Below are 9,946 nucleotides of genomic sequence, written 5' to 3' on the forward strand. Positions count from 1 at the left end.
TCCAAAGGAACAGGAGGAGGCCATTCAGCCCCTCGAGTCTGTTCCACAGGAACAGGAGGAGGCCATTCAGCCCCTCGAGTCTGTTCCACCAGAAGAGGAGGAGGCAATTAGCTCCTCGAGTCTGTTCCACAGGAACAGGAGGAGGCCATTCAGCCCCTCGAGTCTATTCCACCAGAACAGGAGGAGGCCATTCAGCCCCTCGAGTCTGTTCCACAGGAACAGGAGGAGGCCATTCAGCCCCTCGAGTCTGTTTCACCATTCAGTTAGATCCTTGCTGACCAGGATTTCAAACCCATTTTCCTGCCTTTGCTCCATAATCCTTATCGAAGAAAAATCGATTGCTAGTCCCACTGACGCGCAGAATCATTGGCTTTTTGGGGGAGAGAGTTCCTGATTTCTACTCCCCTTTGTTTAAAGAAGTGTTTCCTGACATCACCCCTGAATGGCCTGGCCATTTTAAGGTTCTGCCGCCTTGTTCTGCCCTCTTCCCTCATCAGAGGAAATAGTTTCTCTCTCTCGATCCTGTCAATTCTAATCACCTTAAACACCTCAAATAAATCACCTCTTAATCTTCTAAATTCAAGGGAACACAAGCCTGGTCTGTACAACCTGTCCAGATAATTTAACCCTTTTAGCCCAGGATCATTCTGGTAAATCTGTGCTGCTCCCCCTCCAAGTCCAGTATATCCTTCCTGAGTGCGGGGCTCAGAACCGAACACAGTTACTCCACATGCAGTCTGACCAGGGATCTGTACAATGACAACAGAAAACTGCCCATCGATGCCGGATCTCAAAACTCCACACAAAATTACCTGCCAATTTTGCTTCTGTCACGATATGCTGACACTGACACTCATTTTCAATAAAGTAAGAGAACAGAAGAATTGTCTCTGTAAACGCGGTAAATTAATTTGATAATTGTGTGTGACAGACACCCCCAGTTAAATAACTGCAAACAATAATGAATGCCATGGAAAACAGTTCCATTATCAAAATTGGTCTGATGTAACCAAGTTCATTTGTTTGTAGTCTTTCATTAATTAGTTCATGGGATGTGGGTGTCGCTGGCCAGGCCAGCATTTATTGCCCATCCCTAATTGCCCTTGAGAAGGTGGTGGTGAGCTGCCTTCTTGAACCGCTGCAGTCCTTGTGAGGTAGGTACACCCATACTGCTGTTAGGAAGGGAGTTCCAGGATTTTGACCCAGTGACAGTGAAGGAATGGTGATATAGTTCCAAGTCAGGATGGTGTGTGACTTGGAGGGGAACTTGCAGGTGGTGATGTTCCCATGTATTAGCTGCCCTTGTCCTTCTAGGTGGTAGAGGTCACGGGTTTGGAAGGTGCTGTCGAAGGAGCCTTGGTGCGTTGCTGCAGTGCATCTTGTAGATGGTGCACACTGTGTGTCGGTGGAGGATGGAGTGAAAGCTGAAGGAGGAGGAGGGAGTGAAAGCTGAAGGAGGAGGAGGGAGTGAAAGCTGAAGGAGGAGGAGGGTGTGAAAGCTTAAGGTGGAGGAGGGAGTGAATGTTGAAGGTGGAGGAGGGAGTGAATGTTGAAGGTGGAGGAGGGGGTGAATGTTGAAGGTGGAGGAGGGGGTGAATGTTGAAGGTGGAGGAGGGGGTGAGTGTTGAAGGTGGTGGATGGAGTGAATGTTGAAAGTGGTGGATGGAGTGAGTGTTGAAGGTGGAGGAGGGAGTGAGTGTTGAAGATGGTGGATGGAGTGAATGTTGAAGGTGGAGGAGGGAGTGAATGTTGAAGGTGGAGGAGGGAGTGAGTGTTGAAGGTGGAGGAGGGAGTGAATGTTGAAGGTGGAGGAGGGAGTGAGTGTTGAAGGTGGAGGAGGGAGTGAGTGTTGAAGGTGGAGGAGGAGTGAGTGTTGAAGGTGGTGGATGGAGTGAATGTTGAAGGAGGTGTTTGGAGTGAATGTTGAAAGTGGTGGATGGAGTGAATGTTGAAAGTGGTGGATGGAGTGAGTGTTGAAGGTGGAGGAGGGAGTGAGTGTTGAAGATGGTGGATGGAGTGAATGTTGAAGGTGAAGGAGGGAGTGAATGTTGAAGGTGAAGGAGGGAGTGAATGTTGAAGGTGGAGGAGGGAGTGAGTGTTGAAGGTGAGGAGGGAGTGAATGTTGAAGGTGGAGGAGGGAGTGAGTGTTGAAGGTGGAGGAGGGAGTGAGTGTTGAAGGTGGTGGATGGAGTGAATGTTGAAAGTGGTGGATGGAGTGAGTGTTGAAGGTGGAGGAGGGAGTGAGTGTTGAAGATGGTGGAGGATGGAGTGAATGTTGAAGGTGGAGGAGGGAGAGAATGTTGAAGGTGGAGGAGGGAGAGAATGTTGAAGGTGGAGGAGGGAGTGAGTGTTGAAGGTGGAGGAGGGAGTGAATGTTGAAGGTGGTGGAGGGAGTGAATGTTGAAGGTGGTGGGAGGGAGTGAGTGTTGAAGGTGGAGGAGGGAGTGAATGTTGAAGGTGGTGCATGGAGAGAATGTTGAAGGTGGTGCATGGAGTGAATGGTTGAAGGTGGAGGATGGAGTGAATGTTGAAGGTGGAGGAGGGAGTGAGTGTTGAAGGTGGAGGATGGAGTGAATGTTGAAGGTGGAGGATGGAGTGAATGTGAAAGTGGTGGATGGAGTGAGTGTTGAAGGTGGAGGAGGGAGTGAGTGTTGAAGATGGTGGATGGAGTGAATGTTGAAGGTGAAGGAGGGAGTGAATGTTGAAGGTGAAGGAGGGAGTGAGTGTTGAAGGTGGAGGAGGGAGTGAATGTTGAAGGTGGAGGAGGGAGTGAGTGTTGAAGGTGGAGGAGGGAGTGAGTGTTGAAGGTGGAGGAGGGAGTGAGTGTTGAAGGTGGAGGAGGGAGTGAGTGTTGAAGGTGGAGGAGGGAGTGAGTGTTGAAGGTGGTGGATGGAGTGAATGTTGAAGGAGGTGTTTGGAGTGAGTGTTGAAGGTGGAGGAGGGAGTGAGTGTTGAAGGTGGAGGAGGGAGTGAGTGTTGAAGGTGGAGGAGGGAGTGAGTGTTGAAGGTGGAGGAGGGAGTGAGTGTTGAAGGTGGTGGAGGGAGTGAATGTTGAAGGAGGTGTATGGAGTGAGTGTTGAAGGTGGAGGAGGGAGTGAGTGTTGAAGGTGGTGGATGGAGTGAATGTTGAAAGTGGTGGATGGAAGTGAGTGTTGAAGGTGGAGGAGGGAGTGAGTGTTGAAGATGGTGGAGGATGGAGTGAATGTTGAAGGTGGAGGAGGGAGAGAATGTTGAAGGTGGAGGAGGGAGTGAGTGTTGAAGGTGGAGGAGGGAGTGAGTGTTGAAGGTGGTGGAGGAGTGAATGTTGAAGGTGGTGGAGGAGTGAGTGTTGAAGGTGGAGGAGGGAAGTGAATGTTGAAGGTGGTGCATGGAGAGAATGTTGAAGGTGGTGCATGGAGAGAATGTTGAAGGTGGTGGATGGAGTGAATGTTGAGGTGGTGGATGGAGTGAATGTTGAAGGTGGAGGATGGAGTGAATGTTGAAGGTGGAGGAGGGAGTGAGTGTTGAAGGTGGAGGAGGAGTGAGTGTTGAAGGTGGTGGAGGGAGTGAATGTTGAAGGTGGTGAAGGGAGTGAATGTTGAAGGTGGAGGATGGAGTGAATGTTGAAGGTGGTGGATGGAGTGAATGTTGAAGGGTGGAGGAGGGAGTGAATGTTGAAGGTGGAGGAGGGAGTGAGTGTTGAAGGTGGAGGAGGGAGTGAATGTTGAAGGTGGAGGAGGGAGTGAGTGTTGAAGGTGGAGGAGGGAGTGAGTGTTGAAGGTGGAGGAGGGAGTGAGTGTTGAAGGTGGTTGGATGGAGTGAATGTTGAAGGAGGTGTTTGGAGTGAATGTTGAAAGTGGTGGATGGAGTGAATGTTGAAAGTGGTGGATGGAGTGAGTGTTGAAGGTGGAGGAGGGAGTGAGTGTTGAAGATGGTGGATGGAGTGAATGTTGAAGGTGAAGGAGGGAGTGAATGTTGAAGGTGAAGGAGGGAGTGAATGTTGAAGGTGGAGGAGGGAGTGAGTGTTGAAGGTGGAGGAGGGAGTGAATGTTGAGGTGGAGGAGGGAGTGAGTGTTGAAGGTGGAGGAGGGAGTGAGTGTTGAAGGTGGTGGATGGAGTGAATGTTGAAAGTGGTGGATGGAGTGAGTGTTGAAGGTGGAGGAGGGAGTGAGTGTTGAAGATGGTGGAGGATGGAGTGAATGTTGAAGGTGGAGGAGGGAGAGAATGTTGAAGGTGGAGGAGGGAGAGAATGTTGAAGGTGGAGGAGGGAGTGAGTGTTGAAGGTGGAGGAGGGAGTGAATGTTGAAGGTGGTGGAGGGAGTGAATGTTGAAGGTGGTGGAGGGAGTGAGTGTTGAAGGTGGAGGAGGGAGTGAATGTTGAAGGTGGTGCATGGAGAGAATGTTGAAGGTGGTGCATGGAGTGAATGTTGAAGGTGGAGGATGGAGTGAATGTTGAAGGTGGAGGAGGGAGTGAGTGTTGAAGGGTGGAGGATGGAGTGAATGTTGAAGGTGGAGGATGGAGTGAATGTTGAAAGTGGTGGATGGAGTGAGTGTTGAAGGTGGAGGAGGGAGTGAGTGTTGAAGATGGTGGATGGAGTGAATCGTTTGAAGGTGAAGGAGGGAGTGAATGTTGAAGGTGAAGGAGGGAGTGAGTGTTGAAGGTGGAGGAGGGAGTGAATGTTGAAGGTGGAGGAGGGAGTGAGTGTTGAAGGTGGAGGAGGGAGTGAGAGTTGAAGGTGGAGGAGGGAGTGAGTGTTGAAGGTGGAGGAGGGAGTGAGTGTTGAAGGTGGAGGAGGGAGTGAGTGTTGAAGGTGGTGGATGGAGTGAATGTTGAAGGAGGTGTTTGGAGTGAGTGATGAAGGTGGAGGAGGGAGTGAGTGTTGAAGGTGGAGGAGGGAGTGAGTGTTGAAGGTGGAGGAGGGAGTGAGTGTTGAAGGTGGAGGAGGGAGTGAGTGTTGAAGGTGGTGGAGGGAGTGAATGTTGAAGGAGGTGTATGGAGTGAGTGTTGAAGGTGGAGGAGGGAGTGAGTGTAGAAGGTGGTGGATGGAGTGAATGTTGAAAGTGGTGGATGGAGTGAGTGTTGAAGGTGGAGGAGGGAGTGAGTGTTGAAGATGGTGGAGGATGGCAGTGAATGTTGAAGGTGGAGGAGGGAGAGAATGTTGAAGGTGGAGGAGGGAGTGAGTGTTGAAGGTGGAGGAGGGAGTGAGTGTTGAAGGTGGTGGAGGGGAAGTGAATGTTGAAGGTGGTTGAGGGGAGTGAGTGTTGAAGGTGGAGGAGGGAGTGAATGTTGAAGGTGGTGCATGGAGAGAATGTTGAAGGTGGTGCATGGAGAGAATGTTGAAGGTGGTGGATGGAGTGAATGTTGAAGGTGGTGGATGGAGTGAATGTTGAAGGTGGAGGATCGGAGTGAATTTGAGGTTGGAGGAGGGAAAGTGAGTGTTGAAGGTGGAGGAGGGAGTGAGTGTTGAAGGTGGTGGAGGGTAAGTGAATGTTGAAGGTGGTGAAGGGAGTGAATGTTGAAGGTGGAGGATTGGAGTGAATGTTGAAGGTGGTGGATGGAGTGAATGTTGAAGGTGGAGGAGGGAAGTGAATGTTGAAGGTGGAGGAGGGAGTGAGTGTTGAAGGTGAGGAGGGAGTGAATGTTGAAGGTGAGGAGGGAGTGAGTGTTGAAGGTGGAGGAGGGAGTGAGTGTTGAAGGTGGAGGAGTGAGTGAGTGTTGAAGGTGGTGGATGGAAGTGAATGTTGAAGGAGGTGTTTGGAGTGAATGTTGAAAGTGGTGGATGGAGTGAATGTTGAAAGTGGTGGATGGCGTGAGTGTTGAAGGTGGAGGAGGGAGTGAGTGTTGAAGATGGTGGATGGAGTGAATGTTGAAGGTGAAGGAGGGAGTGAATGTTGAAGGTGAAGGAGGGAGTGAATGTTGAAGGTGGAGGAGGGAGTGAGTGTTGAAGGTGGAGGAGGGAGTGAATGTTGAAGGTGGAGGATGGGAGTGAGTGTTGAAGGTGGAGGAGGGATGTGAGTGTTGAAGGTGGTGGATGGAGTGAATGTTGAAAGTGGTGGATGGAGTGAAGTGTTGAAGGTGGAGGAGGGAGTGAGTGTTGAAGATGGTGGAGGATGGAGTGAATGTTGAAGGTGGAGGAGGGAGAGAATGTTGAAGGTGGAGGAGGGAGAGAATGTTGAAGGTGGAGGAGGGAGTGAGTGTGAAGGTGGAGGAGGGAGTGAATGTTGAAGGTGGTGGAGGGAGTGATGTTGAAGGTGGTGGAGGGATGTGAGTGTTGAAGGTGGAGGAGGGAGTGAATGTTGAAGGTGGTGCATGGAGAGAAGTTGAAGGTGGTGCATGGAGTGAATGTTGAAGGTGGAGGATGGAGTGAATGTTGAAGGTGGAGGAGGGAGTGAGTGTTGAAGGTGGAGGATGGAGTGAATGTTGAAGGTGGAGGATGGAAGTGAATGTTGAAAGTGGTGGATGGAGTGAGTGTTGAAGGTGGAGGAGGGATGTGAGTGTTGAAGATGGTGGATGGAGTGAATGTTGAAGGTGAAGGAGGGAGTGAATGTATGAAGGTGAAGGATGGAGTGAGTGTTGAAGGTGGAGGAGGGAGTGAATGTTGAAGGTGGAGGAGGGAGTGAGTGTTGAAGGTGGAGGAGGGAGTGAGTGTGAAGGTGGAGGAGGGAGTGAGTGTTGAAGGTGGAGGAGGGAGTGAGTGTTGAAGGTGGAGGAGGGAGTGAGTGTTGAAGGTGGTGGATGGAGTGAATGTTGAAGGAGGTGTTTGGAGTGAGTGTTGAAGGTGGAGGAGGGAGTGAGTGTTGAAGGTGGAGGAGGGAGTGAGTGTTGAAGGTGGAGGAGGAGTGAGTGTTGAAGGTGGAGGAGGGAGTGAGTGTTGAAGGTGGTGGGAGGGAGTGAATGTTGAAGGAGGTGTATGGAGTGAGTGTTGAAGGTGGAGGAGGGAGTGAGTGTTGAAGGTGGTGGATGGATGTGAATGTTGAAAGTGGTGGATGGAGTGAGTGTTGAAGGTGGAGGAGGGAGTGAGTGTTGAAGATGGTGGAGGATGGAGTGAATGTTGAAGGTGGAGGAGGGAGAGAATGTTGAAGGTGGAGGAGGGAGTGAGTTGTTGAAGGTGGAGGAGGGAGTGAGTGATGAAGGTGGTGGAGGGAGTGAGTGTTGAAGGTGGAGGAGGGAGTGAGTGTTGAAGGGTGGTGGATGGAGTGAATGTTGAAGGAGGTGTTTGGAGTGAATGTTGAAAGTGGTGGATGGAGTGAATGTTGAAAGTGGTGGATGGAGTGAGTGTTGAAGGTGGAGGAGGGATGTGAGTGTTGAAGATGGTGGATGGAGTGAATGTTGAAGGTGAAGGAGGGAGTGAATGTTGAAGGTGAAGGAGGGGAGTGAATGTTGAAGGTGGAGGAGGGAGTGAGTGTTGAAGGTGGAGGAGGGAGTGAATGTTGAAGGTGGAGGAGGGAGTGAGTGTTGAAGGTGGAGGAGGGAAGTGAGTGTTGAAGGTGGTGATGGATGTGAATGTTGAAAGTGGTGGATGGAGTGAGTGTTGAAGGTGGAGGAGGGCGTGAGTGTTGAAGATGGTGGAGGATGGAGTGAATGTTGAAGGTGGAGGAGGGAGAGAATGTTGAAGGTGGAAGGAGGGAGAGAATGTTGAAGGTGGAGGAGGGAGTGAGTGTTGAAGGTGGAGGAGGGAGTGAATGTTGAAAGGTGGTGGAGGGAGTGAATGTTGAAGGAGGTGGAGGGAAGAGAGTGATGAAGGTGGAGGAGGGAGTGAATGTTGAAGGTGGTGCATGGAGAGAATGTTGAAGGTGGTGCATGGAGTGAATGTTGAAGGTGGAGGATGGAGTGAATGTTGAAGGTGGAGGAGGGAGTGAGTGTTGAAGGTGGAGGATGGAGTGAATGTTGAAGGTGGAGGCTGGAGTGAATGTTGAAAGTGGTGGATGGAGTGAGTGTTGAAGGTGGAGGAGGGAGTGAGTGTTGAAGATGGTGGATGGAGTGAATGTGAAGGTGAAGGAGGGAGTGAATGTGAAGGTGAAGGAGGGAGTGAGTGTTGAAGGTGGAGGAGGGAGTGAATGTTGAAGGTGGAGGAGGGGAGTGAGTGTTGAAGGTGGAGGAGGGAGTGAGTGTTGAAGGTGGAGGAGGGAGTGAGTGTTGAAGGTGGAGGAGGGAGTGAGTGTTGAAGGGTGGAGGAGGGAGTGAGTGTTGAAGGTGGTGATGGAGTGAATGTTGAAGGAGGTGTTTGGAGTGAGTGTTGAAGGTGGCGGAGGGAGTGAGTGTTGAAGGTGGAGGAGGGAGTGAGTGTTGAAGGTGGAGGAGGGAGTGAGTGTTGAAGGTGGAGGAGGGAGTGAGTGTTGAAGGTGGTGGAGGGAGTGAATGTTGAAGGAGGTGTATGGAGTGAGTGTTGAAGGTGGAGGAGGGAGTGAGTGTTGAAGGTGGTGGATGGAGTGAATGTTGAAAGTGGTGGATGGAGTGAGTGTTGAAGGTGGAGGAGGGAGTGAGTGTTGAAGATGGTGGAGGATGGAGTGAATGTTGAAGGTGGAGGAGGGAGAGAATGTTGAAGGTGGAGGAGGGAGTGAGTGTTGAAGGTGGAGGAGGGAGTGAGTGTTGAAGGTGGTGGAGGGAGTGAATGTTGAAGGTGGTGGAGGGAGTGAGTGTTGAAGGTGGAGGAGGGAGTGAATGTTGAAGGTGGTGCATGGAGAGAATGTTGAAGGTGGTGCATGGAGAGAATGTTGAAGGTGGTGGATGGAGTGAATGTTGAAGGTGGTGGATGGAGTGAATGTTGAAGGTGGAGGATGGAGTGAATGTTGAAGGTGGAGGAGGGAGTGAGTGTTGAAGGTGGAGGAGGGAGTGAGTGTTGAAGGTGGTGGAGGGAGTGAATGTTGAAGGTGGTGAAGGGAGTGAATGTTGAAGGTGGAGGATGGAGTGAATGTTGAAGGTGGTGGATGGAGTGAATGTTGAAGGTGGAGGATGGAGTGAATGTTGAAGGTGGAGGATGGAGTGAATGTTGAAGGTGGAGGAGGGAGGGAGTGTTGAAGGTGGTGGAGGGAGTGAATGTTGAAGGTGGAGGATGGAGTGAATGTTGAAGGTGGAGGATGGAGTGAATGTTGAAGGTGGAGGAGGGAGTGAGTGTTGAAGGTGGTGGAGGGAGTGAATGTTGAAGGTGGAGGAGGGAGTGAGTGTTGAAGGTGGTGGATGGAGTGAATGTTGATAGTGGTGGATGGAGTGAGTGTTGAAGGTGGAGGAGGGAGTGAGTGTTGAAGATGGTGGATGGAGTGAATGTTGAAGGTGAAGGAGGGAGTGAATGTTGAAGGTGAAGGAGGGAGTGAATGTTGAAGGTGGAGGAGGGAGTGAGTGTTGAAGGTGGAGGAGGGAGTGAATGTTGAAGGTGGAGGAGGGAGTGAGTGTTGAAGGTGGAGGAGGGAGTGAGTGTTGAAGGTGGAGGAGGGAGTGAGTGTTGAAGGTGGAGGAGGGGGTGAATGTTGAAGGTGGAGGAGGGAATGAGTGTTGAAGGTGGTGGATGGAGTGAATGTTGAAGGAGGTGTTTGGAGTGAGTGTTGAAGGTGGAGGAGGGAGTGAGTGTTGAAGGTGGTGGATGGAGTGAATGTTGAAAGTGGTGGATGGAGTGAGTGTTGAAGGTGGAGGAGGGAGTGAGTGTTGAAGATGGTGGAGGATGGAGTGAATGTTGAAGGTGGAGGAGGGAGAGAATGTTGAAGGTGGAGGAGGGAGTGAGTGTTGAAGGTGGAGGAGGGAGTGAATGTTGAAGGTGGTGGAGGGAGTGAATGTTGAAGGTGGTGGAGGGAGTGAGTGTTGAAGGTGGAGGAGGGAGTGAATGTTGAAGGTGGTGCATGGAGAGAATGTTGAAGGTGGTGCATGGAGAGAATGTTGAAGGTGGTGGATGGAGTGAATGTTGAAGGTGGAGGATGGAGTGAATGTTGAAGGTGGAGGATGGAGTGAATGTTGAAGGTGGAGGAGGGAGTGAGT

The sequence above is a fragment of the Heterodontus francisci genome, unplaced genomic scaffold, assembly GCF_036365525.1.
Source record: "Heterodontus francisci isolate sHetFra1 unplaced genomic scaffold, sHetFra1.hap1 HAP1_SCAFFOLD_2123, whole genome shotgun sequence".
In the NCBI taxonomy this organism is placed as follows: Eukaryota; Metazoa; Chordata; class Chondrichthyes; order Heterodontiformes; family Heterodontidae; genus Heterodontus; species Heterodontus francisci.